The 27,442-nt window shown below is 41.6% G+C and overlaps 1 long non-coding RNA gene across 1 annotated transcript in view; it reads right to left on the bottom strand.

Moving 5' to 3' along the window:
• The window catches only part of LOC145723429 (uncharacterized), a 258,189-nt gene that overhangs the window by 92,363 nt on the left and 138,384 nt on the right, over positions 1-27,442 (bottom strand). The window lies entirely within an intron of this gene.

The following is a 27,442-nucleotide window of genomic DNA, read 5'->3' as shown; positions in this document are numbered from 1 at the left end:
GGATAGAACTAAGAATATGGACAAGAGCCATGAACAAAAAGGGCAAAAGAACACTCATCCTTTTACTCCCAGAAAGACTTTTTGGTATCTTCCTCTGCACAAAGAAAAGGAATGATCTCACTTAATCCTATAGCATTGGTGAGGCACCCTAAAAATCCTCTAGTGTAGTGGTTCTTAAATTATGTATCATGGATCCCCCAGGTCCCATATGAAAAAGAAATTATTTTCATTTCTACACATTAAATTTGTGCTTATCCTATCATTTCCTGCCTCACCAGTCCTCTCCTCCCAGACAATATTATGCCAGATAGGACTTGGAATCCAAGCCTCAGAAAACAATGCAGAAAGTTTCCACAGTCCTGGAAAGTCTAATGAACTGTGAGCTCGAACACAGAAAGAGTCATGGTCACATGAATCTAGTTTTTGTACCCTCACTTTGAGCCTCATTGCCAGTCTGGCTCTTTGTTTAGGTGACCTTTGGCCCCTGGAGTCAATGTTTGTCTTCTAAATGGTATTTCAACACTAACATCTGGTGATGTCCCCCAGCTTGACATTTGTGAAGCAGATGCTTCCAGTGGCCTGGAGTATGCCTTCTGGGTCAGTGTTTTCAATAATGCCCTCTGGCATTGATCTCTGTGGTACCTCTCCCCAGGTAAGAAAAGAAATGCCACTGGGAAATGGCTGAGAGAGAACACTTCAGAGCATCTGGAGGCAATCTTGGAATATAAAACCCCAGAAGTTCTTGTATAAAGAAATACCTAGAGGTAGGGAGTAGAGGAAAATATCAAGTCCTTGGTACTTTTTTTGAAGTTGTATTTTAAATAATCTAGCAGTTCAAGCCTGACAAATCTATACTTCATTTTAAGTAATTTCTTTACATGTTTCTTTCTCTCCATTCGGGGTTGTCTGTCTTGAAACTTGGAAGTAATAGAGAATAGAATCTGTTGCTGAGAAAAGCAAGCCTTCCCTTCCCTCCCCTCCCCTCTCACCCTCCATGCACACAGATGAGCACCTACTTCGTAACTTAATAAGCAGCTCCTCTCACTTGGGCCTAGAGAAAACTTCAAGGAATCTTGTGAACTAAAGTAGAAATTCAGACAGCCTACATTTGGACAATGGTGTCTTTTAAAATTAAGTATCTGCCCCAAGATTCCTGGAAAGCTTTCAAAAGTAGTAAGCAGGTCAATGAGAATTATTTGTTTCAACTTGATGAAGATTTTTGATCTCTAACATTATGTCTCAAGATTTCCTCTTATTGTCACCAGTAGGCAGCAACAGGCATATAACTACCTATAGAGAAGTAGGAATCTTTTCAATCTACTCAGGAGTTTAGTACAGGCAAGGTATTCATGAAGATCTTTATAATATTTACCATATTGCTATTTGGCTTCTCTTTCCAAAGAGCTTAGAATCCACCATCCTTTCATTCATTCATCTTCATGAAAGCTCTGCTGTCCAAGTGGTCAACAAAGGCAGGGAGGTGAGTACTGCACAAACCAGTGCGAAAGGGGGTGGTAAGCAGAATTCTAAGATGACCCCCAATGACTCACACCCTCTATAAGTCCCTCTTCTGAGTGCATATGGAATTTGTGATTTGCTTCTAATTGATAGAACATGGCAAAGGTGATAGGATATCACTTCCATGATTATATTATGCTATATGATAAAGGCGAAGGGACTTTTGCAGATATAATTGAGCTCCCAGATCAGCTGACTTAAAGGTAATAAAAGGAGATCATCTGGACTATACCTAACCTAATCAGGTGAGCCTTTTAAAAGAGGGTCTAGATCAGACAACCCAAGCAAGAGAGATTCTCTTTCTGGCTTGGAAGAAATAAGCCGCCACATTGTGAGAGGACTTGCAAGAGGGCCATGTAGCAAGGAACTGAGGGCAGCCTCTAGGAGCTGAGAATGGTCCCTGGCCAACAACTAGCAAGAAAACAGGTACATCAACTATACAAACACAAGGAAATACAGACACAAATAAACTGAATGAGCTTAGAAGCAGGTTCTTCCCCAGTCAAGTCTCCAGATAGGAACACAGCCTGGTTTACGCCTTAATTTTCACCTTGTGAGACCTTGAGCAGAGAATCCAGCTAAGCCATGCCCAGATTATTGATCTGCAGGAACCATGGGATAATAAATGGGTCTTGTCTGAAGCTGCTGCAGTTTGTGGTAACTTGTTACACAGCAGTAGAAAACTTCTACAAGAACGATGACAGCTCAGATAGCTAAGATCCCACATTTTGCTTCTCCCATCCACTGAATACCCTGTGAAGTTTGGAGATAGTTCTTCCCTTAAGAATCAGCAGTCTATGGGAGAGCAAAGAATGTGACTCTGCCTCAAAACATGGATGGATGGATGAATGGTTAAATAGCTACACACAGAGAGATATACACACATATATAACAAGTACTTACTGTATGCCAGAATCTCTAATGAGTGCTTTAAGTATTTTATTTAAATATTTAACTGTAGCTGAAGGATTAGAGTTAAAATAGTGTAGGTACTTTGAATGCCAGAAAAGGACTCAACCTGGTGGACTAAAAGAAAGAAAGAAAGAAAAAAAACTAACAAAGCAAGGAAAAAGATACATGGATTCACCCCTCACCAGGTCACAGATCAAGATGTATGTCCCAGTCCCTATAGCTCTCCAAGAAGGATATGAATGTTATAAAAAGCAAGGAGGACAAGCTAAATGGTATAATCAATCTATTCAAATGAGTTTGATGGTGGTTTTAATCAGGAGTCCATCAAATCATGATGTAAGTAATATTTACATTTTGCTGCCTTTGAGTTGACAGTGGGCAGGTCTGTATTTACACGTGGGTATGAAATACACACAAAGGAATGGGAATGTTTTAAAACTATCAGTCACAACCTATTAAAGGGTCATGAGTCAACAATCAGAAAAGTGTAAAAGCTGCTTCTGATGTGGAGTCACTGTTGCATAAGCTGTGAATTTCAGTATTTTAAAGGAAATGGCTGGGTTTTTTTTTTTTAAAGAATGATAGATGTAACTTACTCAAAACAAACCAGATGCAGTACAGTAGTAAGGATAATGCTAACTGCTAAACAGCTGACCTCCAAATCTCAGTGGCTAATATGTTATTTCTCACTCACATAAGATTTAATTGGCAGGGCAAGGGGTGAGGGTTATACTCCACAAAATCCTTCAGAGACCCAGATGGGCAAGGCTCTACTATCTTTGACCTATGGTTTCTGAGGTTGCTCTGAACATCATGAACATAGAGGAAGAGTAAGGGTGAGTCTCCTGGAAGTAGAGTATCTAACTTCAACCCTCATTTCATTGGCCAGAATTCAGGCAATGAACCTTCCTAGCTTCAGAGGAGGATAGGATAAATACTTAAACTCATTCTACTTCCATCCTCTGATCTCTTACAAGTGATCCCTTTTTGAGGAACCCAACCACAACTCAGAGGGCAAGTAATCCATAAAATTATGTCCTTTTATAAAAGCCATCTTCCCATGACACAGGCCACGTTAGAGAATGGCAGTAAGTGAATTTAGAGGGACCACTGAAAGATATCCAGCACAACAAGATATTAATGAATGTATTATGAATACAAAGGACTAGTAAAAGTCAATCCTATGAGTGAAAACACCTAATTCCCATAGTTTTCACTAAATCAGCTAATAATTGGAGATGCTGTTGAAGAAAAACTAGGTCATTGGTAGGCATTGACTCTGATTTGGGGTTTTGAATGTGGAAAGCATATGAGACTAGAAGTCAGAAAAAAATGACTTCTGGTCCTACTCTACCTCATACTAGCTCCAAGATCTCAGACAACTCACTCAATTTGGCCATGGTTTTATATCCGTAAAAATTTATAATAATCACACCTTTCCCAGCCCTAATCATAGACTTGATCTGAGAAGATCCAATGAGAGCACATACTTGAAAGCACTTTGTAAATTAGAAACATGGGTCACAAATAATACTGGTTTTGGTATGTGGTAATTGTTGTCATTACTCAAATTATGGCTCTGGCTTATGAGAAATAAGTGATCCTGATTAAACTGTCACTTTCCCAGTGACTTTTGAACTGAATATGAACTGGAAACATCAATCACCTTCAATGCAAAATTCACCTCTCCCATGAATCTTTTGAAGGACTTCCCATTTGGGTATTCTGGGTGGAATATTCCCTTTTGACCTGGAACTGTCATTTAGGCCTACATATCTCCTTAAACCAAAGAAACCCACAAACTAAGAAAGCTATCCACAATAGGGACCTTCCTCTCAGGTTTACCAGGAGATTTGGGGGTTGGGAAATAAAATCTCAAAACCCACCTCCTTCCTTCTCAGTCTATAGAAGAAGACTGGAAATGAGAAAGGAGTATAGAAAGGGTCAAGTCTGTGGGGAGTTCAGAATTCATGGCGAGGTGGTTCTCTTCTCTCCCTTAAGGTTGTTTCTCTCCACCCCTATCCCAAAGGGAACTGAGGCAGTACCTGAGAATCAATGGAACGCTGGGGATGCCTACAGAAAGTGAAGACTGCACTCAGTTCTGTGGTTGTGCTTCTAATTCCACTGAAGATTTGCTAACCTGCCTCATCCCTAACTGAGGTAGGAGTGTGATGGGGTAGGTGCAAGGAGAGAGCAAGAGCAGGAGAGAGAAGACAGGACAGGCAGAGAAGGGACAGCAGTGGAATAGCCTTCACTGCCATCATTTGGTGGATTATCTATATGTCTAATGCATCTTGACTGTCTCCAAGGCAGGGAGAATGGCCTGTTAAACCACTGAAATCTCAATTTTATATTTTCATTCAAATCAATGTGAGGAAGTTTCACCTCTCTATAAATCCATTAAAGGAAAATTAGTGACAGTGTGTAAACTGAGCTTATGCCCATTTTATTTCAGTCATCAGGGCTCCTTCATCCCTATATGAAATATTTATTGTTGGTTGTAAGTAAAAATGGTCTTTAAAGCAAAACTTCCAACTTCATTGGAGAAGCTAGGAGCAAAAAATTATGATCTGGAAATGAAAGCCCAACTGGCTTCCACTGTCATTTAGGTGACTCTCTTAATTAATATCAGAAATATTAACTGACACTTAAAAATAAACTTAGATTAAAACCCTTTTCTAATTCTGCTTATTAAATTTGGCACACTTTTTTCACATTTACTGTTTTAAAGCTAAATTACATTTAAAAAATCTTTCTCTTGCAGGGGCGCCTGGGTGGCTCAGTCATTAAGCGTCTGCCTTCAGCTCAGGTCATGATCCCAGAGCGAGCCCCGCATCGGGTTCCCTGCTCCGCAGGAAGCCTGCTTCTCCCTCTCCCACTCCCCCTGCTTGTGTTCCCTCTCTTGCTGTGCCTCTCTCTGTCAAATAAATAAATAAAATCTTAAAAAAAAAAATCTTTCTCTTACAAAAAAAATTCTAGCTTAAAAACTGCTAGAATTAATAAGAGAATTCTATAGGGTGGACAACTATGTAAAATCAATAGTTTTTATTTATAACTAGCAATAAATCCCTAGAAAAGAAAATATAGAAAAATATTCTGTTCACAGCAGTGACAAAAATTTTAAATAACTAAAGAATAAGTTATAAAGAATGCCTCAGGACCAACACGTATAAAACTATCAAGTCTCACTGAAGGGCATAAATAAGGATCTGTGCAATTGGAAAGACAATGTTTTTTAGGTGCAAAGACTTAACATCACAAAAATATGACTTCTCCCAAAAATTAACATATAATTTAAATCAAATTAAAACCTTAACAGCCTTTTTATTTTAATTGGATAAAATTATCTTTAAGAATAAATGGAAGGGGGCGCCTGGGTGGATCAGTCATTAAGCCTCTGCCTTCGGCTCAGGTCATGATCCCAGGGTCCTGGAATCGAGCCCTGCATTGGGCTCCCTGCTCCATGGGAAGCATGCTTCTCCCTCTCCCACTCCCCCTGCTTGTGCTCCCTCTCTTGCTGTGTCTCTCTCTGTCAAATAAATAAATAAAATCTTTAAAAAAAAAAAAAGAATAAATGGAAGGGGCACCTGTGTGGCTCAGTCAGTTAAGTGACCAACTCTTTGTTTCAGCTTAGGTCATGATCTCGGGGCCCTGGGATCAAGCCCTGCGTTGGGCTCCATGCTCAGCGTGGAGTCTACCTGAGATTCTCTCTGCCTCCCTCTCCTTCCTCCTCTGCCCCTCCCCTCCCCTCGCTCATGCTCTTGCTCTCTGAAATAAATAAATAAAATCTTAAAAGAAAAACAATAAATGGAAAATCAACTTCTGGCATGATAGCATGTAGAGTACCATGGACCTACTCCCAGGGAAACTGGTGAAAATTGTTTTTTGTTTTTTGTTTTTTTAATTTTAATTATCTGGAAATGGGCCTAAGGACATATAGCAAATGAAGACATCTACTCAAGAAAATCTAGTAAAATCTGGTAAGAACTTAGAGAGTCTGTAGTATTTGAACCAAGACTGCAGCCTCCCTTCACCCTTCAAAGCTCAGCAAAACAGAAACAGACTGTTGCAGCCAAGAACACAGGGCTCCCCTTCACCTGAGCTCCAAGTCATAGGGATATCCTCCCCAGAGGTGCAGGTGGTCAGCATTTCTCACCCTTTTTTCCAGTTGCCTGCTGCCAAGGTTAAGTTCTGGGAGAATGCAAACAAGAGGTGGGAGTTCTCTTCTTCTATCTACCACCCCCACTAGGTGGGGTGAATTGTATGGTATATAAATTATGTCTCAGTAAAAATGTTTGTAAAAACAAAATAGGTGGAAGAATATATGCCCAAGAATAACCAAGAAAAGTATGAAAAGGAAGTACTTGACTCCCCAGATACCAGAACTTAATATAAGGCTACTATAATCAAGTCAACATGATATGGGTGCAGGGATAGATAAACATCTGAATTGAGATCAAGAAATGAATCCCTATGCATTAGAAGATTTAATATAGGGCAATGGTATTTCAACTCGGTGGGCATAGATGAATTATTTTGTCAATAGTACTGGTATGACTGGCTATATATCTGGAAGGAAAAATACACTGGACTTACATGTTATTCCACAGATACAAAAAAAACAAATTCCAAATATATTGAAGACTTAAATGAAAAAAAATTTGCAATAATATCCAGGAGACCCCATACACAACTTATGGTTCTTATGGTTAGGGAGGCCTTAACCAACACTGGAAACCCCGATGCCACAAAAGAGAAAATAGATGTATATTCTGTATGGCAAAAAATACTATAGACTTAAAAGACAAGAGTTATAGAAAAGCAAATCTAAACGGTTAATAAATGTAATAAAATTCTCACATTCAACAGTAGTCAGGGAAATTCCATTAAACTAGCAATAGGCTATCAGTTACACCTCTCAGAACAGAAAAACTTTAATGGAGGGGTAACCTATCCTACCTAAGGTTAACGAAGAAAATAGTATGTTCCTGCTTTGTTGGTGAAAATATTATTATGGCCCTTAGAGCAGTCTGGCAAAATCTACTGAAACTAAATAGACATATATCCATTTGGCTGAGTAATTCCCTTCCTTGGAACCTATGAAAAGCACAAAAACAAAAGGAATATATGAGGCTATTATAGTATTTTTTGGAACAGATAAAACAAACAAACAAATCAAATGAATTTCCATCAGTAAGTATTAAATAAATTATGGCATGTGGACATCATGAATTAAACACGTACTAGATGACTTACAGGGATTTCTAAAAAGTATTCTGAGAGAAGTAGGACATAAAAAATTGGATATAATATATTCCTAGTTTTGTTTTTAAGCCACTAAAACTACATAGGAATAAATACATATATTTCTCTCTGTGCATATATACATTTTCATTTAATTGTAAAAGCATGGAGAAAAAATATGGGAGATTATAAATCAGGTTATCATTGTGGGTTACAGCCCAAGGACTGGTGACTGGGGAAAAGAACAGTATGAGTAAAAAAGGAAAAGAAATAGTAAAAAGGAACATACCAACAAAAATATATGTGTAATACCCTCACATTTATACACATATTTTAAACTGTATTTATGCATATAGATATAATTTTGAAAATAATATATTTGATAAATGCTGTAGAAATGCTAATTCTATTAGGGCATAGCTCAATGGCCAGAAAGGAGAGAGAGAAAACAAATTCTATGGTTGTATGTTCAACAGAAGCATCTGTTTCTATCCTCCCAAATCAGCTGTCTTTTGTCAATGTCATGGAAACCTGACCTCTCAAGTGTTCCTACCTTGACATCTGAAATTACACACAGCAGTAGGAGTTCTTGTCTTAGTTCATCCCTATCTCTTCACTAAAGCCAACCCTTCACCCTCTCCTGCCTTCTCCAGTAGCTGCCCATCATTATAGCTACTTGCTTCTGTATCTTTAGTCCCGTCTTCAAATCTCTTCCCCCGCCAAGCTTTTCCTCTACCTGACAACTCCGTTCACATTCAGATTCCACAAGAGTAAAATGAACTGCTTTCATCATCTGCTGATGACTTTCAAATCTTGATTTCCAGCCCAGATTTTTCTTCCTAACCCCAGCCTCCTATTTCCAACAATTCCACCAAGTTTACCTCAAGGTACTTCAGGCTCGTCATGTTTTTATTAGTCTGCCAGGACTGCCATAACAGAATACCACAGACCAGGTGGCTTTAACAATAAAAATTTATTTTCTCAAAGTTCTGGAGGATGAAAGATCAAGATTGTCGGCAAGTTTGGTTTCTCCTGAGGCCTTTCTTCTTGACTTGCCCTCACACGGCCTTTCCACTGTACATGCACATCCCTAGTATCTCTTCCTCTTCTGGAGACTCCATTCACATTGGATTAGCGTCCCACTAATGGTCTCATCTTAACTTAATCACTTCTTTAAAAGTACTGTTTCCACATATAGTCACATTCTGAGGTTGTGGAGATTATGATTTCAACATACGAATTTGGGGTGGGGGGAACAAAATTCAGCCCATCATGATGTCCAAAACAGACCTCATTGCCATTCAAACAGAAAACATGCTTTTCCTCTTCTATTTATCTGTCACAGAAAAAGGTGTCAACCTAGGATCCAGAGCTAGAAACTCCGGAGTTATCTTCTGAAGTTACCTGACAGAGTTGGCTTCTGTCCCTGTGCCCCATGCCCATCCACCTGTTCACCAAATGTAGCCTCCATGTTTCCATCATCACTGGCATGGCCAGAGATCCCCCATCATCCCCTTAGATTATTGCAACAATTCCAAGACTCTTTTCTGGCAATCAACCAGCCTACATTCAATCTAGCCTCCACTATTCTACTAGAACTCTCTAGCTTCCTTTTAAAATAAAACCTAATTATGCCACACCCTGTTTACAAACTTCCACTCTCTATCGTCCGTGGGAAGAAATCCAATTCCTTTGTTTGGCATAAAGGTTTGCCCACTACCTGTCCTCAACCTAGGGCTTCATCTTATTTTCCAGCACTCTACTCCACTTGTAGCTTGTGTTCCAACAACACTCAGTGTAGTTGCCGTAAATACATCATGTCCTTTCTTCCCTTAAAATGCCATTCCTTCTCTTTTCCTGCAGGTAAAGTTGGGGTCACTCTTTGTGGTCCAGATCAAAGTCTTTCTGTATTCCCAGTTAGTCAGACTCTTCTATTCCCCCAGGCTGTCTTACCTATATTATACACATTTACTCAATTATTGTAGTGTTTCATCTTACATTTCTTTCTTCCCCACCAGCCTGTATGTGTCTCAGAGATGGACACCTACTTCCTTGGCACTAATTAAGTGTTTGTCCCATGAGTGAGTCACTTGGACCTGCGTCCTAAGCTCTTCAAACTCCACATGTCCAAAGTGAAACTCATAGTCACCCCTTTCAAATGCAGCTCCTCTTTCTAGCATCCATGTTCCTATCATGGATCGCATCACTTCTCTTGGCTACATAGTGCTCAAATCTTGGACTCTCCTTGGACAGCATCTCTGCCTTTATTCCTAAAGTAAAATCAACTACCAAAGTGTAGGAATTTGTTCCTCGAAAAGTCTCTCTGTTCCCACCAGAAACCAAGTCCACACCATCCCTGACTACATTTCTGCCTGTCTTAGGTGACATGCTTTCAGTCTCTCTCTGCACATATCCACTGAATGCTGCTTCTGGAAAGGTTTCCTTAAACATTACCTTTAAAGTGTTATTGTGGTAAATCCCTATTGCCTAAAGAGTTTACTTCCAACTCCTCACTCTGGCACTCAGGGAAATAAAACTGCTGATCTGTCCTCACTTCCTGCAGCTGCCCATCACAGACTCTAGGTATATCATCACATTCCCTTGCTTAAGGTCTTCCCCCCCTTTTCATGCCCTACCCTTTAACACCCTGCTCATTCATTCATTTCTTATTTACTGGGAACCCTCTCTATGCTAGCCACTGGGGTAGGCTCTGATGATGAAACAGAAAGAGGCAAGATTCATGACTTCATAGAAACCAGTTGTGCTCGGATTTTACACCACTTAAAAAATAGCTAAAGCACTAAGTTAAAATGAAGATTCCTATACCAAACCCCTCCGCCCAAAAATTCATACTTGTAGGTACAAGAGTGGGGCCAAAAAAGGTTCATGTTTACCAAATACCTAGGACTCTAAGGAGCACCACTTTGAGAGACAATGATATAAACTAACAATTACAATATGCACAAGAGCCATGCATGACATAAATACTAGTTATCATGGGAGCACACTGTACTTGAAAGGCAATCATATTAACCAGGCAAAGAAGATGGGTGTGAAGAGACTGAAAGGGAGAAATTTTCATGAAGAGGAAACAACCTGTGCAAAGCAAAGTTTGAAAAGTTTGAAACCAATTAGAGCGCTGAAAATAGCTCAATAAGGTTGGATCAAAGAGTCCAGTGGGAAGAGATGGGAGATGATCAACAAGGTTGACCATCCAGCACAGACTTGTCCTGAAGACAATGGGTCTTCAGCAGGCGAGTGACATGATTCTTGGCCCTGCATTGAGCTCCCTCTTTTCCTTTCCAACAGTTCTTTCCCCAACCTTGGTTAGTTTTCTCACATGCAAATGCTTATTAGCACTCAGCTGAAGACTCAAGGGGGACTCTCTGCAGATCCTTGGAGCTCTCCTTCTGTGCAGCTTTATTCTCTCTGATACTCTGCCCTGAGAACTTTAGATATTCTCCATGTCTCCATCCTCAGCAACACTTCCTCAATTCAGAGAATCCACCAGGTTCTGCCTGGGTTCCCCCTCACCGCACCATGACTTCATACACCTCCCAAGGCAAGAAGGTAGAGCAATCATAGGGCTCCTCTCATTGATTCCTGTTTCTTAGAGATCACTGTCCTTCTTTGCCCAATTCCCACTGTTTTGAAACATGTTTTTATATATTGTATCTATTTTGTTTTTTGGGTTTGTTTGTTTTTGGGGGGGGTTGTTTTTGTTTTTGTTTTTTGCTTTAGCAGGATAAATCTGATTCCTGTTACAACATCTTGACTGGAAATGGTAGTTCAACTCCATATTTCTAAATAAAAGGCTTATGCTAATATTTCTTGATTTACATATTTTAGGCATTACTGACTGTTTTCTTAACTAATCATAGAGATCATTCCCCCTCAGCCCAGACCTAGCCTCAGAGTCTTCTCAAGACAACACCCTAGACAGTTAGTCCTAACCAACAGATTAGAGTTAGCAAACAAGTTCAAACATTTTTGACATCCTAGGACTAGATGTTATAGTGCTTTCCAGTTCTAAAATTCTATGTGATTCTGATTAGAAGATGAAATGGAAATCATAGAAGTTATTAATGCTAATCAGACACAGTTTATAGTCAAAACCTGCTAAGTGTTAAAGTTATAACTGTGATTAAATAAGTTTTAGAAAAAGATCTGTAAAGTCATTCACTTTTTTCATCTATTAAGAGTAGTAGGAGTCATACTATGAGTTGAGAAGTGTCAGAGGAAATATAGGAAAAAAGAGATGTTGTTTGTATAGTTTCTCACTTTCCACTCAACAACAGTATAGAGGAAGAGTTACAAAATGAGGACTCTATCTCTAGGGTCTTAACTTCATCCATACAAAATACCATAGATTTGCCACCTGAAGGAGTGCATGGACTGAAATCCACACAACCCATAATGAGACCTATGGTGATTTCAAACATAAGGATTAAAAATGATTATCACAGATTTAACTGATCATGCAGATCACTATCACTAATCATGTAAACGTTCAGATTTAATATTCATTTAATTCTTTGAAAAAGGGAGAGGGGCACCTGGGTGGCTCAGTCGGTTAAGTGTCTGCCTTTGGCTCAGGCCAGGATCCCAGGGTCCTGGGACTGAGGCCTCCTTTGGGGCTCTGTGCTCAGTGGGGAGTCTGCTTCTCCCTCTTTCTGCCATTCCCCACCCCAACTCGTGCTCTCTCTCTCTCTCAAAGAATAACTGATTGGAGGTAAGCATCACTTAAAAGCTTTCATTTTATTTGATAAAACAATTTGCCTAAATATGGGAAGAAAAAAAAACCTTGGAGAGTGCAAATTAGGTAGAAATCTTCCATATAGATAAAACTAGGAAAAGTGGATATAACAGTAACAACAAGCACAGTGGATCACACAACAAACAAGAAAAGGAAAGCTTCCCAACAACTCTTGCTCTGTTGAGAGGAAAATGCTGTTCCATGCACTCCCTTCCTCTCTGGTCCAGCCTCAAGGAGAGATCTGTTAACACCATGGGCCCCCTGGAGCCTCACTCTGTGGGTGGAGGAGGAAGGAACCGTGGGGAGGAACTCTGGAGAGGAGACTCTTGAACACCCTCTCGATTCTCTCTCCTTTTGGAAGAAAGCTGGACATGTCTTCTACTTGTGGAGTTCGTTTGCCGTTGTAAAACCAAATGGGATCAGGACCCCAGTAGTCGCCTCTTTGAGGCCAACTCAAGGCAGGACTTTAAAAGAAGGGCTGGAAGAATCTAAGCTCTGTTTCCCAGCCAAGACCTCAGGGGAGTTACTTGTGACAGGGGTGTGGGACAGAAGCTCTCTTCAGGAATGAGGAGCGTACACTTAGCCAGAACATCCCCAAAGCCGAGCCCCCATCTCTGCAGCAGGTAGCAGAATCAAAAGGAAACTTCCCCTCCCCCAACACCCCACTACAGCTGGAACTGAGAAGCAGAAGGGAGAAAGAGAAATTCTTTGTACACTTTTCATGAAGTCCCAATTCATTTGTATGCCTTGTTAAGGATTAAGATGATTCCTGCTCATGCTTGCTGACGTACATCCAAGATTATCCTGCTAAATCTCCAGAAATGCCAACTGGGAAACAAATGACAATTGTTCTCTTAAAAGACCTTTGTTTGACTGCATGGCTGTAATGGCCTGTTGGGCTCATTCAAGTGCCAGCCTGGAGACAACAATGCAAACAGGAAGAGAGCAAACCTCTGCAAAGCACCAGACAAGGGACACTGCAGGTCCAGCTCCACAAACCCAGTGGCTGGCCTTTTAGCTAACTGTTGAAGCAGGATGCCAGAACCAAGGGCAGGGTGGACCAGCACCCAAGGGCAGAGCCCGAGCCATGCCAAGCCTCAGCACAGGAGTGGGCAGAAGCTGCAGCAATTGAGGCCAGTCGTGCCCAGAGCTGGAATAGGGGCTGCTGAGAAAAATCACAAGTCTTGGCTAGGAGAACTGGAGGCAGCACTGTGAGGGGGCCTTGAAGAGGACCCTTGGCTGGTGCACACACATCTGCACAGCAGAAGGCCAAGGTCTGGCTGGCTAGCAACAACTGGCCATCTAAGCTCCCTCTTCCATCCTGTACATCCTTTCCTTTTCAAGGTCATCCTCAGGGCTCACTTCCCCCTGTCTCCCCTGAGTAAAATTTCTCAGGACTTCCTGGGGAGGCAAGGAGGGAGAAAAGGAGAGATGGTCCACCATGCAATTTCCCTGATGTCTAGCACATCACTTGCCTTGGCCCCCGACCCTAGTCACGGGCCCCCTTCAGCCCCGGAAGGGGATCCTGGACTCCCCTCCGAGCAGCCACGTGAGACCCAATCCTCCTTCCCAGTATGAGGGATGCTCAGAGATTGGCCCTTACTGTCTTCCCATCTCTCATTACCCTGATCAATGTGGGAAGCCCTAGCTTCATGGCCAGCATTTTCCCAGGAGCCAGGGAGAGGGCCTTCAATTTGAGGAAACTCTTACAGGTCTATCCATTTGCTTTTCTAGTGTAAAGAGTCAGCCATTAGAGAACAAATAAAAGCATTTATTCAAAGAGATGCTGTATTTTCACTGGCATTTGGGATCTCAATTTCTGTGCTACCAGGTTTTTTTTTAAACCTTCTTATTTTGTAAAGGAAAAGCTAAGATAACAAGGCAAGAGAAAAATACATTCTTTATTTTAACTACTGTATGTCCATTAAATCTGCTTATAATCATCTGTTTTCATTATTGTACAAAGCCAATTGACAGGAATGTGTTGAGAGTCAGAGCCAAAGAAGCATAAAGATTTATTTTAAACATACAGCCTTTCTCTCAGAACTGGCCCTAGGACCCAGGGAGAGACAATGTCAATGGGCCCACTGCAGTCCTAGAGTGGCACAAGAGAAAAAGCGAGGAGACAGCAATGCAGTGAAGGTTTTTTTTTTGTGTGTGTGTGTGTGTGTGTGTTTTAATACATCCTCCTAGCGCCCCAGGTTCTAAAGGAACTTGTTTTCCAAATGCCCTCAAGGATCCAACTAGCATTAGCTTGACAAAGTTCAGCAACAGGGGACAGGATCCCTGATGAAGGTACAGAATGGGAAGATGGAGGTTTGGATCTCCAGAGTCAGGTTGCTGCATTCAACTCCTTCCCGCTATGGAGTCCAGGAAAGTTACTGAACCCCTCGAAGCTTCCACTTCCCTGCGCATAAAATGGAGATAACAGCTATCACTGAGCACATACGCTGTGCCAGGCTCTGCTCTGAACTTCCCCTATTTCAACTCATCTATCTTTATTAACAATCCTAAGTCTTTCATCCATATTAACACATTTGCTCTTCACAACAACCCTAGGAGGTAGGTTCTATGATTATCCCCATTTTACAGATGAGGAAACTGAGGCACAGAGAGATTAAGTACCTCATTAAAAGATGGCCTGGCATTTAGTAATTACTCAACAAATGTTAGCTATTGTTACCAGCATTAAGGATTTCACCGCCTTGAGCAGGTCAGGAGGAGATGCTGAGTGGATAGAGCAAGATCATATGCTACTTTGTCTCTTTTTAGCTTCATTCCTTAGTTCCCAGTTCTCACATAAATTTGCTGTAAACCAGTTACCTTCTTTACTAAGTCTTTCCCCTACTTTTTCAGCGTGCGCATGCACACACACACACACACACACTTTCTCATATATACACACTCAAGCTCAACATATATGCCCATATCCTGCCAAGCCACAGAGACATTCTGGCAACCCTAACCTAGCTCGAGATTTAGGGCTACTTTGATTCACCAGAAACTGTAGGTGGCCAGTTTAACTTGATTCTTCTGTGGCCTGGCTGGTCTTAATCAGCCAACTCAAGAGCTATCTTGACTTTAGAGGGTTTAGAAATATTCTCTGGGGCTTTCCTTAACCAGCTGATCTGCAGCAATAGTAACACTTAAAACTACAGTCATCACCCAAGTACCAACGCCCTGCTGCAGCGACTGGGTGTGCTCCACCACTGTTCCTAGACCTGCCCAAGATGCTCCTCTTCAGGGGCTGACAGGGTGGGCTCCTGGGCAGACTGGAGTATTTTCGGACAAGGGCATCGAGACCGGTTCAGAGCAGAACATCACACACAGATGTGTTTTAATGAGTGCAGGAGGAGTCCTTAGCAGATACCTGGTTAAGACCCATCATCATAAAAGTGACATCTTGGGGCTCACAGAGCTTGAAGGGGCTTCCCAGAGGTCGCAAAACCAAAAGGGGCCTGGAGCTGAGATCTCTTTATCCAGAGTTTGGTTTTCTTTTCACTATGCCTCACGCTGGCTTCACCTACTTCATCAAAAGGTACATTTATCCCTTTGCCTACTTAGCATTTTTCCATGTGGAATAGAGGAGCCTGAGAATGTGAGCCAAAGAAGGAAAAAGGAGAGAAGACAGGCCTGTAGTATTGTTAAAAAATGCTTGACCATGGGTCTTAAGGAAAAGGCATTTTGATTCCCAAACTAAAAAGAAGAATGTCAAATCCCTAAAACATAATCAGATTCCCACAGATGTCTTTAATGAGAAAGTATAGAAATCACTCAGGTAGTGAATGAAGTCTTTCCAGAATGTTCTTCATGAGCAGACACACAACTTCAATCCTTAAAAATTCAATCGTTATTCTGAGCTTGTGCCTCCTCTAACTGAACTCTTCACAGATGGACTACAGAGCCGTGCATGTGTCTGGACCTTTAGGGATGGGGAGCAGGGCTTCGCTTCCTGCACCATCTGGTTCACTGTTCCCAGCTCCAGCCTAGATTCCCACTACAGCCGAGTAATCAGAAGAAATCAGAAGAACACCTCAGGGAAAAGAATCTAGGACTCAGACTTAACTTCCTCTAAGGAGGATCAAACACTGAAGACTGTTCCTTTTCAAGTTTTATTAATCCTGGTTCAGAATTTCCACCACATCATTAGTCATTTCCTATTTCTGAAGGGCTGGCAGCAGTCGCCAAGGCATCAGGCAGTAAATGGCCAGATAACCGTGCCACCTGTGTGCGTACTGACAGTTACCCACAACCGCATCTGGCTGAGAGGCTAATGTGCTTTTTCTAAGAGGCAAGCCATTTAGAAGTGCAGCCCAGTTTTTGATCTCTTGCTAAATACTTTTATCCACACCGTCTCCCCATCTGCGCCTGGAAGTCATCATGTGACCCGCGGCACTTTGAAAAGAAGGCAGCAACAGCAAGTCTGCCATAACCCCTGAGCAGCAGGAGCTCTCGAACCCCTCCCCACAAAGGGAGCCAATCCTGTCTCCAGCAAGGAGAACTCCAGGAGCTGAAGTGTAAAGAAAGAATGGAAAGTGACAAGAATTATGTCCACAAGAAACCTTTTTTACAAAGACACAGATGAAATGTAATTTATAAAGAACTTGAGAGCTGACTAGTAAGACGAATTCCATGGGGGTTATACCCAGTTCATAATGTCATGGAGGCAGCCACACAGCCAAGTGGCTTCTCCATATCCTGACTCCCTAAGGTAGAGGGTCTCTCCAATACAAAGGTCTCAGGAGACTCAGTGACAGGCAGGCAGGGTGCTGCGGGAGCCTTATCTCTATTACAAACCTAGCATTTCAGGGATACAGGCTTCAGTTCTGGGCACCAAAGAGAGTGCTAACAATGGAAAAAGGTACATATCAGCTTGTTGGCCAAGCCCCTGGCTAGAGACTATCCAAACTGTCTGGAGAGCTACGGTTGGTACTCAGAAACTTCTGAGCCTGCATTTCCACTACTGGCCATGCCCATATGAAGGACTGTCAGGGAAATACAAATAAAGCTCATCAGAGGATATTTTAATTTTTAAAAGGCTAAACCCTAATACCTGGCTCTTAAATAGCATTTCCATCTGGATAATCCCAAGCACTTTGCCAAAAGTTGGGTAATCACATCCCTGCTAAACAAAAAGGGAAGTTCTCAAGCTTAATTGCATCTCTCATGAAGAACAGAAAACTGAAGGCAGCAAGTCAAGGGGGATGTATAACTTTTTCCTCATTACTATTCAAAACAGAGAAGTGGTCTCTTCTTGGAGAACTACAGCTTTGAGTGCCATTCTGAGTATTACAACTGAGCCAGGACAAGTGTTCATATAGGCAAAATCCCCCCACCTTCACCACCCTGTCTGCCAATGGTTGTACCAGGAGGTGGTAAAAATGCAATCCCACGGAGTGTAGTATCAAATACCATAGGAACAGGAGTGGAAAAGTCGGAGAAACTGAATCCTCTGTTCTTTTTTTCTTATACTTAACACTGGTCCTTGCTGTTACCAGTCTCAAGGGACAAGAAGCATCAAAACACATCCTATTACATTTTAAGGAGCCTGTTCTTTTTTTTTAACTTTAATTTTTTTAGTATATTAGTCACCATACAGTACATCATTAGTTTTTGATGTAGTGTTCCATGATTCATTGTTTGCGTATAACACCCAGTGTTCATTGCAATACATGCCCTCCTTAATACCCATCACTGGGCTAACCCGTCCCCCCACCCCCTCCCCTCTAAAACCCTCAGTTTGTTTCTCAGAGTCCATAGTCTCTCGTGATTCGTCTCCCCCTCCCATTTCCCACCCTTCATTTTTCCCTTCCTTCTCCTAATGTCCTCCATGCTATTCCTTATGTCCCACAAATAAGTGAAACCATATGATAATTGACTTTCTCTGCTTGACTTATTTCACTTAGCATAATCTCCTCCAGTCCCATACATCTGGCCTCTTTTGATATCTTGGATACTTTGCCGAAATGACTAATATTCAAATTGGAGTTTTTCGGGGCACCTGAGTGGCTCAGTCGTTAAGTGTCTGCCTTCGGCTCAGGTCATGATCCCAGGGTCCTGGGATCGAGCCCCGCATCGGGCTCCCTGCTCAGTGGGAAGCCTGCTTCTCCCTCTCCCACTCCCCCTGCTTGTGTTCCATCTCTTGCTGTGTCTCTCTCTGTCAAATAAATAAAATCTTTAAAAAAAAAAACCAAATTGGAGTTTTCCTTTTTAACTACATACACACATACATACATGCTTACATGCATACATACAGTGCATACATTTATTTTAAATTCTCAGATTCTATTCTGGTTTTCTCCCCCTGGATTTTATGTTGTAATCAATAATCCATCTATTAGCCACTTGATAAAGTATCAGACAAGAGAAACTGCCATTTCTTACCTCTTGATAATTCCAATTTTCCTCAACTTAAAAGAGTTTTATCCTCTTATCTAGTCTTCCTACCAAAGGCTACTGAAAGTCTAAAACAATAGTCGCCTGAGTAGCACCCCAGTTGTCAAGAGAGGACTTGTAATTCCCTTCGGTAACTGAATATTCATTAAATTCTCATCAGTCCCGTAACTTCCCTGTTCATATCTGCTCCAGCAAATCAAGTATTGAGGGCTAACGCTCCTGCTTGACTATTTAAAAGTAAATCTTCCTCAGTAATACACCCTTCTGAGGAGCTGAGCATTCTAGCTCTCCCAAAGAACCTAATCTGAACGAGGTTAGCACAACAAAAAGAACCATCTAGCAGATTCTGAGATGCACGATATTTCCTCACAAGGCCTCTAAATCACTCTGCTGGAGTCACTAGGGCCATGGACTCCCCTGTTTCCAAACCTCTTCCTGGGGCTTTCCCACCCTCACTGCAATTGCTGTGGTAGTTAAAACCAGTGTTGATTTTTATCTATGTGGCAACCTCAAGCTCCCACAGGTTCCAAACTGATCGAGTGGCCTTCAAAAATGCCCCCCCCTTCTTCTTAAAAAGGCTCAGCCAAGTTCTGTATGATCAAGACACAAAACAATCCCTTATCATGTCGGAAGTAATACTTGTGGTTATCTAAAGCAACGGTAATCATATCATACACTTTATCTGTGACTGCGTTTTTCCTTCCAAGGGTAGGAATAGAAACTTCTTCTCCTTCATAATGAGCACTATTGAAACTGCAGCAGGCAGACTCGGCTTTTGGCAACATGCCATTCCCTCGCATAAGCGTGTTCTCATCTCAAAAAATGTAACACGGCAGAGAACAGGTACAAGTACTTTCTGGAAGTGTTGTTTGTGAAGGGTGACTTGATAACAGAGACTGTTTGTGTTAGGGCCTTTTTGGCCTGTATGGTGAACAAGAACTTGCAGTGCTGGTGCCAGCCCGGTTAACCCAATAGGACTTTATGTAGGGTTTCCGGGGATAGGGCCCGGGAAACAATACGGGCCTTTTCCCTCGTAAGTGCCGCTACACCATGAGAGATAAGCACTCTGCTGTTTAATCCATCATAGTTCCTTTTGCCAGATATTGTGGCTGTCAGCGCACCACATCAAAACATATGCTCGATCAGATTTGCAGCACTAGCGAGGTCTTTAAAATAAAATTATCAAACAGCATCATTTATTGAAGATGACAATCCAACCACAGTCTCTGTGACTCATCAGACACACACACACTACAGCATTCGGCGAACACATCAGCCAGGGGCCCTACAGGTCAAGCCCTCTGACGAGGGAACCAGTACTGGCTACAATAACTCATTTTCAGGAGAGAAGTAAAATGCAGTTTCCTTTCGAAAGAGGGAGAAATTTCCATTTTTGCTTGTCAGATTGGAAACCTGGAGCACAGGGCCACAGAGCTTAGCAAATACTGGCCCAGAAGAATGAAGGATATGGATTTTGGTTTCCTCATGCTTCCCCCCGCCCCCCCGGGAATGTGTCCCAGTGCCCCTTGCCCTGTCCCACAGACTTGCCTCTCACTGCAATTTTTGCCCCTGCTCCCTGACTGACTATACTATACTATCCTACTGACGCAGGAGCCAAGAGGTAAAATCAGCTCCATTTGCCCATATAGTTTTACTTCGGTGAATGAATTTGCTAAGGGTGAAACAAAGTATTTTAATGCCTAAGACAGTTGTGGGTTTGTTTTGTTTTGTTTTGTTCTTTAAGTAGGCTCCCCGCCCAACATGGGGCTTGAACTCACGACCCTGAGATCAAGAGTTGCATGTTCTATTGACTGAGCCAGCCAGGCGCCCCAGTTGTAGCTTTTATATCTCCTTTACTGGGCTACTATCTTTGCCTTTCTGCAATGTAAATATATTACAAAATGGCATTATGTATAATGCAAAGATAATCCAAAGTACTTGCTCTCCTTTAGAAGGAAATTGTACAAATCAAATTTATACAAATATGAGTTAAGCCAAAGCATAGACACTGTAGTGAAATCTACAGAGAATGCGGAGGATAAAGGACGTCTGTAGTGAAATCTACAGAATATTTCTGCTATATGTAGAAATTTTTCTATTAGATTTCTATTTATAATAAAAATAGAGTTTATCTTATTTAAGTGTTAATTATTAAATTATGTGCAAGTTTAGAGACCAGGCCATTGAAACATATAAAGGGCAGTTATTGAAAGGTTATCTTAACCAGCTGTTGTCAACCTCCATTCAATAAATAAGAAGCAAAAAATTTAAAATACATTGAAAGATTAAATGAAAGGAAGAACTTCCTGACAATGAAAAATGGTAAGTAACTAAACTCCACAACAAATGTCCAAAATTTCTATTCCCAAGAAGCTCTAAGTCTGCACCGCCTTGGATGGTTTAAAAATTGTGTTGAAGTCATGAGGAATTATTTTAGATTGCTTATTGTCATCCCTTCCAACAACACAGGCCTTCCATCAGCACATACACCTGCATGTGGCTGCCTGTCAGGGAGTTCACAGTCAGAAGCTAACCCTAGAGAATGGACTTGATCACTTTAAATGTCACATTCATAAACAAAATACACGCACTTTTCTCTAAACGACAAGATGGCTGCAATAACCACTCAGATTAAAAGCTGATATCACAGCCCAGCGAGAAAAGAAATTACCAAGAAGATTTCTGATCTATAGAGAAATACAAAAGGCAAATGGGCTCCTGAAAATAAGAGTTATTTGTTCCTAAACCCTGCTTCTTTGCTTGGAGCTATTTCTTAAGAAAGAAACTGCTTCCTTCCCTAACCATATAAAACAATCCCTGAAGTTATTTATAGTGTTCATGGCCCAGAGGCATCACTTGGTTCCCCCACCACAAGCCCAACCATGTGTTACTATATTAAAAAATGTGAAAAAGTAATTATGGGGTATGGGAGCCAGTGTCTGCAGACACAACCTGCCAAAGAGGAAGTGACAGGAAACTTATGCTCCTCGTTGCTGCTCAAGTACTGCCCAGGCTCCAGGCTCAGAAGAGAGCAATCTGTTCCAAGAAGTAAGAGAGGAGCCTGCCCTGGTGAATCAGAAATATCCCTGTTCCTGAATATACAGTAAACTGGTTTCCATTCCCAGGTCCCCTTAGTTGGTCAAACTTTCCAGTCACGTGGAGAGACCGCTCACGGCATCCTCCCTCGGCAACTCAGCCAGCTGCCTGCCTCAGCTCCCACCGGACTGGGTAGACTGGGACATGCAAGGTTCTAGACTTGGGTGAGAGTTGGGAGACCACTAAAACTGGGCCCTAAAGTCCTGCCCTCCCACTCTCAGATCCTGATTTCTGCCACCTTGTCCTCAATCAGTTTCGTTGTTCCTCTCCCCACCTCCAACCCTGGTTCCTTGCCCTCATGTAGAATGGGATGATCCATCTAATAGTGACTTCTGGACTGGGGTCCACACATTCACAACTCCCTCAGCTGTTCCCTTGGAAGATGGGCTCTGTCACCATTAGGACACCCATGCTTTCTAGCCCTGGAGGCAGAGAGGAAAATTCTTCCAAATATCTGCTCCCGAGAACAGAAATTCATCAGGGAGAAAAGTCCACATTTCTGGTAGAAAGACAGTGTTCCCAAGAGGCCTCAGCTTACGAAACATTTATTGAGAGAAATTACATTTCCTCCCCAGGACCTCCATCTGCCTCTGGTCTAATCTACAAAAGGAGTTCCCTTCTGATGTCCCAGGAATAAAGAGACAAGTGCCAACCTTCAAAAGAGAGCCTTGGAAAGTTCCTGCTATCTCAGAAGGCTTCACTTGGAAGTAAGTAATTGTTGCTATCTCTTTATTCAACTTGACCACCTACATGTAGCACTTCCAAAGAAGCAAAAATTTACACACAAAGTGTCTTCTAAAAATCGGTTTACAGAAATCTCTTTCAAATAAAATTCTGAAGAAAAGAAGAGTCATAGATGACTGAGAATGCGGAGGATAAAGGACGTCAGGAAAATGTCCTCACTACCTCCTTCATATAGCTAAATAAATTGCATTAATCATTAACATGTTTCCCTAATGGAAAATATTCTGTGAGCATGAAATGTAGTTTTATATTATAAACACATCAGGCTTGAGTTCCTAGTTCACATTCTGCAGCTTTAGAATATGAGTAAATATTGATTTCTAAATTCCCTAAATATCCTCCCTTCAAGTTTGTGTTTTGACTCTGGGCAATAGCATATATGTAGAATTTAAACAGGTATCAATTGATGCAACCTGAAAGCAAACTTTAAAAAATCAGAGAGAATGTTCTTATAAGGCTAACCCACACAGCTTCCCACATTCAGAACTGGCTTATGGCTTTCTGAGATGCCCTGTGAACCTCCCTGAGAGCTGAAGAGGAGCTCAAGTCATCTCATCACCCAGTCTTCCCCCCAAGCATCTTTGCCTCTTAAATGCCAGTTTCTTCACCACTGTAGTGTCCACAGCACCACCTGCCGATTGTAGGCGGTATCTCGCTGGCTCCCCGCTCTCCCTTCAGGGATTTGCTTAATTCAAGTCAATGGATGATGGCTAGAAAACATACCCTTAAGAAATAAGGAACATACCCTTAAGAAGCAATAAAAGAATCTATAAGATGAGCAAGATACCAGTTCACAGAAGCTAACATGACCCAACATGTTCTCCTGAGGCAAAGGACTGGCTCTTTTAAAGGCAATATTTAAAAAGTTAAACCTATTATTTGCAAATTTGCTTCATGCAGGTTGGCAACAGGGCTCTGTGTGAGAATATTTTTTAGAATATTAGACTAAAGGCCTCAAAATTTTTCAAGATTCTATACTTTCTTGTACCCACCAATCCTGGACTTCTACTTTCCCCCTTTCTTAGAGATGAGTATCTTCTACTTTTAAAAGATACGAAATTTGCCATCATAATTGGATAGGAATAAAAGCTTTAACTCAATCCCTTGACTTTGATTCTTAGCAGTTTCTTCTCCACCAAAAGTTATAGCACCCCCCACCACCAGCAATCTGGAATCTGTGAGCCATCCACACAAGATAGAGACCAAAGTATCTACAGGCATGTGTGAATGCAATGCCCCTCCTCCCATACTCAACCTTTCAGATGGTTCAACTATTTCCCATGTGTCAACAATCTGCCATTTGCATCTCAGGACTTAGCGGGGCAAAAGATAAGAGAGGATAACCTTTAGCACCCACAACTAATGAATATGAATGAGGTCATTCTTGCAAGCTTTACTGGGGGACAAAGTAACACACAGGGAAAACATTTTTTGTTTCAAGGCTCCCGACAAGCATTAGCTAATCAAGTTTCCTAACAATCCCCTGGGGCCTAGACTGGCAAAGAATCATTATCCCTCCAGCAGGTAGGCAAAACAAGAAGCCCAAAGGTTACCATTTCGACATCATTCTGTGTCATGGATATCCTGAAATCACACTGGAAAAAAGGTGCTGCAAGATGCTTCTCACTGACTGTTAAGTACAAAGCGAGAAATATGCCCAAATTGGGGGGGGGGGGGCCTGAAAGTTTGGAAGAGTACTGAACCAACCAGTATTTGGTAATGATCTTATCAGAGCAGATGATTTTAGAAATGTAGAGCTCGACCTACAGCTAATAAGATTTAGATTGTAACTGAGTAATAATTTTAAAGAAAAGAAATTTCTATACTTATCAGTTTAAGATTTATTTGAAGTGTTGGTTGAGTTTCTTTTTTTCTCCCCTACTCGTTCCTAATTAAAGGCTAAATATGGAAACTAGAGATAGAGGATAAATATCACAAATGTGATATTTGAGCTCTGGCATAGTATTCCATTTTAATTTTGTTTGCATTTGCTTTGCTCTCTTTAAAAGTATAAACTGGACCCTGACATTTTCCTGTCTTCTTCCAAATTCAGGAACTATCACATTTTCTTTTTTTTTCTTTCTAAGTCTATAAACTTCAAAATATTTTCTGCCAAGTTGGCAAAGCTCCAATCAGCCCTTCACCACTGCAATTAAAGTGATTTTCCATCTGAATATAACGCTGACAAGAGAGACATTATAAGAGTTCTATATAAATCTATTTTAATAGAGAAGTTCCTTCACTGAGCATATTTTTATAGTCATCACAAACATGTATACATCCCCACAAATATTCAGATTATTTTAGGAATTATGAGTTAAAATGACAGCAGTGGTCACTATCTAAAAGGGAAGCTGAATTTAGGATCCTCCTTTGAAAGCAAGCGGTACCTAGAAAGAAAAAAAAAAAAGTAGAAGGGGCCTTTTATTTCTTTTAAAGTTGATATAACATAAAACAAACTAAAGCCATGGTCGAGCCGGCCAAAGTCAAACAATATATCACCTCCCAGGAGATGGTGCAGCAGGGAATGCTGTGTTACAAAGCATTATTCTCATGTCGTCGCTGCTTCCAGAAAATGCTCAAAGCTCCAACGTTTGTTCACTCAGTACAGGATTCACTTCTCAGCTGAGGAGGACCTTAGGAACAGTACACTTAGCACTCAGCAGTTATTTGACCTATTTTACTAATGTGTTTGGGAAGGAGGTTAATTAACAGTGGATGGCTATATCCTTAAGCTTAATTTTTCCAACAACCCTGCTCATAAAAGGAAAAATTGAGTATGTATTGAAGGAAGCAAGCAATTAAGTTGCACAAATAGTGAGCTCATTGAACTGCAGCTGACTTCTATCATGTCAAAGAACAACTAAACACAGAAGCAATAAAAAGATTGTTGCCACGACCACCACTGAGAACCGACTGGCAATAAAGATGAATAACTTCCTACTTGAAGATTACTTGATTAAAGCTCTTTAGAAACCGAATGTTACACATAGGCATAAATGGAGCAAAATATTTTAATGCGTGTTTGGCAGGTTCAGAAACATTTTATAGTCAATTTTAAATGAAGGTTTATACAACAACAGTAAACTCCACTTAAAACAGCCTTTCCAACTGCTGTTCTTGCAAGCAAGCTGCTGTGTTCCCGGGGAAACCGTGAACTGTACTGTGGGATAAAAGTCCCATACCTAACAGAGTAAGGGGAGGGCCATGGGGAGCGGAATTCCACAGACTGGGTCCTCTGAAACCAAACCCAAGAGCAGAGCCAGAGAAGCCCATTCAGATGGCTGTGACCCTTGAAGGCAAGTAAACAGACTCCCTGTACCAATAACCAGGAAATCTCTCTCTCCCCAGCAACATTCTGCTCCCCTGCCCACCTCCCAAAGCTCAGAAAGGTCAAGTTTTAGCCCAAGCTGCCCTTCAAAAAAGTGTACTCACATCTAGGAGTTCAATACAGGTTGGCATCAGAACTGGCTCCCAGGACTATCAGTGTCAGCGAGGTGGGACAGGCATGATTTGACAAGGAAAATGTGTCTGATGGACGATTCGGCTCTCAACTTACAAGTGTCTATGGACGTGTCTGGAGAACATCAGCCTCTTTGAGGGCTAGACCCCAGCACTTACCTGCTGCCTTTAGGGGGAATACCATGAAGAATTATAAAAGACGAAAAGGATGAGGATTTTGCCACGAAAGCTGCTGATAAGCTAACATTTAAAAGAAAAAAGAAGAAGCTGCCCTTTGCATTGCTGCCCTCAAACCCACTACTGTGGAGAATTTAAAGCCAGTCAGTCTATCACAAATAAACCAGTCCGCCACCTCATCTCAATCCTGCTCACCCGCCCCTACCCCCCCGCCGCCCCCAACTACTCCATCTCTAAAAGACTGAGGAGGGCGGACGCTGGGCTTTTCTTCTGAGCATTTCCCCCTGATGGGGCTTTAAGGGATCAGAGCCCTGAGATTCTGATAGTGGGCCTCCCCCTTCCTCAGTTCCAGCCCTCTCTTCCTCCACTCAGAAACTTCGTAGTGAACTCCTATGGGGCTCTTCTTCTTTTTGTTCCACACAGCACCCTTCAGTATGCTGGGTATCTGGTAAGTGTTTAATGCATGCTTTTGGGCTAGAATCAGCAGGAAAGGCTCATACTTATGTCCTTTTTGAAGATTTATTTTCTCTTAGCCATTCTTGTTGAAATAATCAAGGGAATCGAAACTAGAGAAGCAAGTTTGTGCCACAACGTAAAAAAAAAAAAAAAAAAAAAAGCATAACATTCTCAATTTTCTTGGATGGAAAACGACCTAAAATGGCCTGAAGAAGTTGTTAAGCACATAAAGCACAGGGTCCCTTAACTTCACAATCTAGTTAGATCCACCCTTTACACACTATTTTCTAGAGATTCAGAGGTGAATTTGCTGCCCAGAATTTTTAAATATTTGATTTGGGGAATTCTAACTGCAAACCAAATTCATACTGCAAACTCTGGAAGAGCTTTATCAATGAAAAGTAGATATTTACAGGGCGCCTGGGTGGCTCAGATGGTTAAGCATCTGCCCTAGGCTCAGGTCATGATCTCAGGGTTCTGGGATTGAGCCCCAAATCGGGCTCCTGGCTCAGCAGGGAGCCTGCTTCTCTCTCTTCCTCTGCCTCTCTCCCTGCTCATGCTTTCTCTCTCTCTCTGTGTGTCTCAAGTGAATAAATAAAATCTTTAAAAAAAAAAGAAAAGTAGATATTTACAATTTTAGTAACACTCTTCCTCACCACTGTTCGGGAGGACTAGTCATTG

The sequence above is a fragment of the Leptonychotes weddellii genome, chromosome 9, assembly GCF_054177405.1.
Source record: "Leptonychotes weddellii isolate Sample4059 chromosome 9, ASM5417740v2, whole genome shotgun sequence".
Taxonomy (NCBI): domain Eukaryota; kingdom Metazoa; phylum Chordata; class Mammalia; order Carnivora; family Phocidae; genus Leptonychotes; species Leptonychotes weddellii.
Note: the sequence above shows the minus strand (reverse complement) of the source record. Positions and strands in the feature narration are given on the sequence as shown.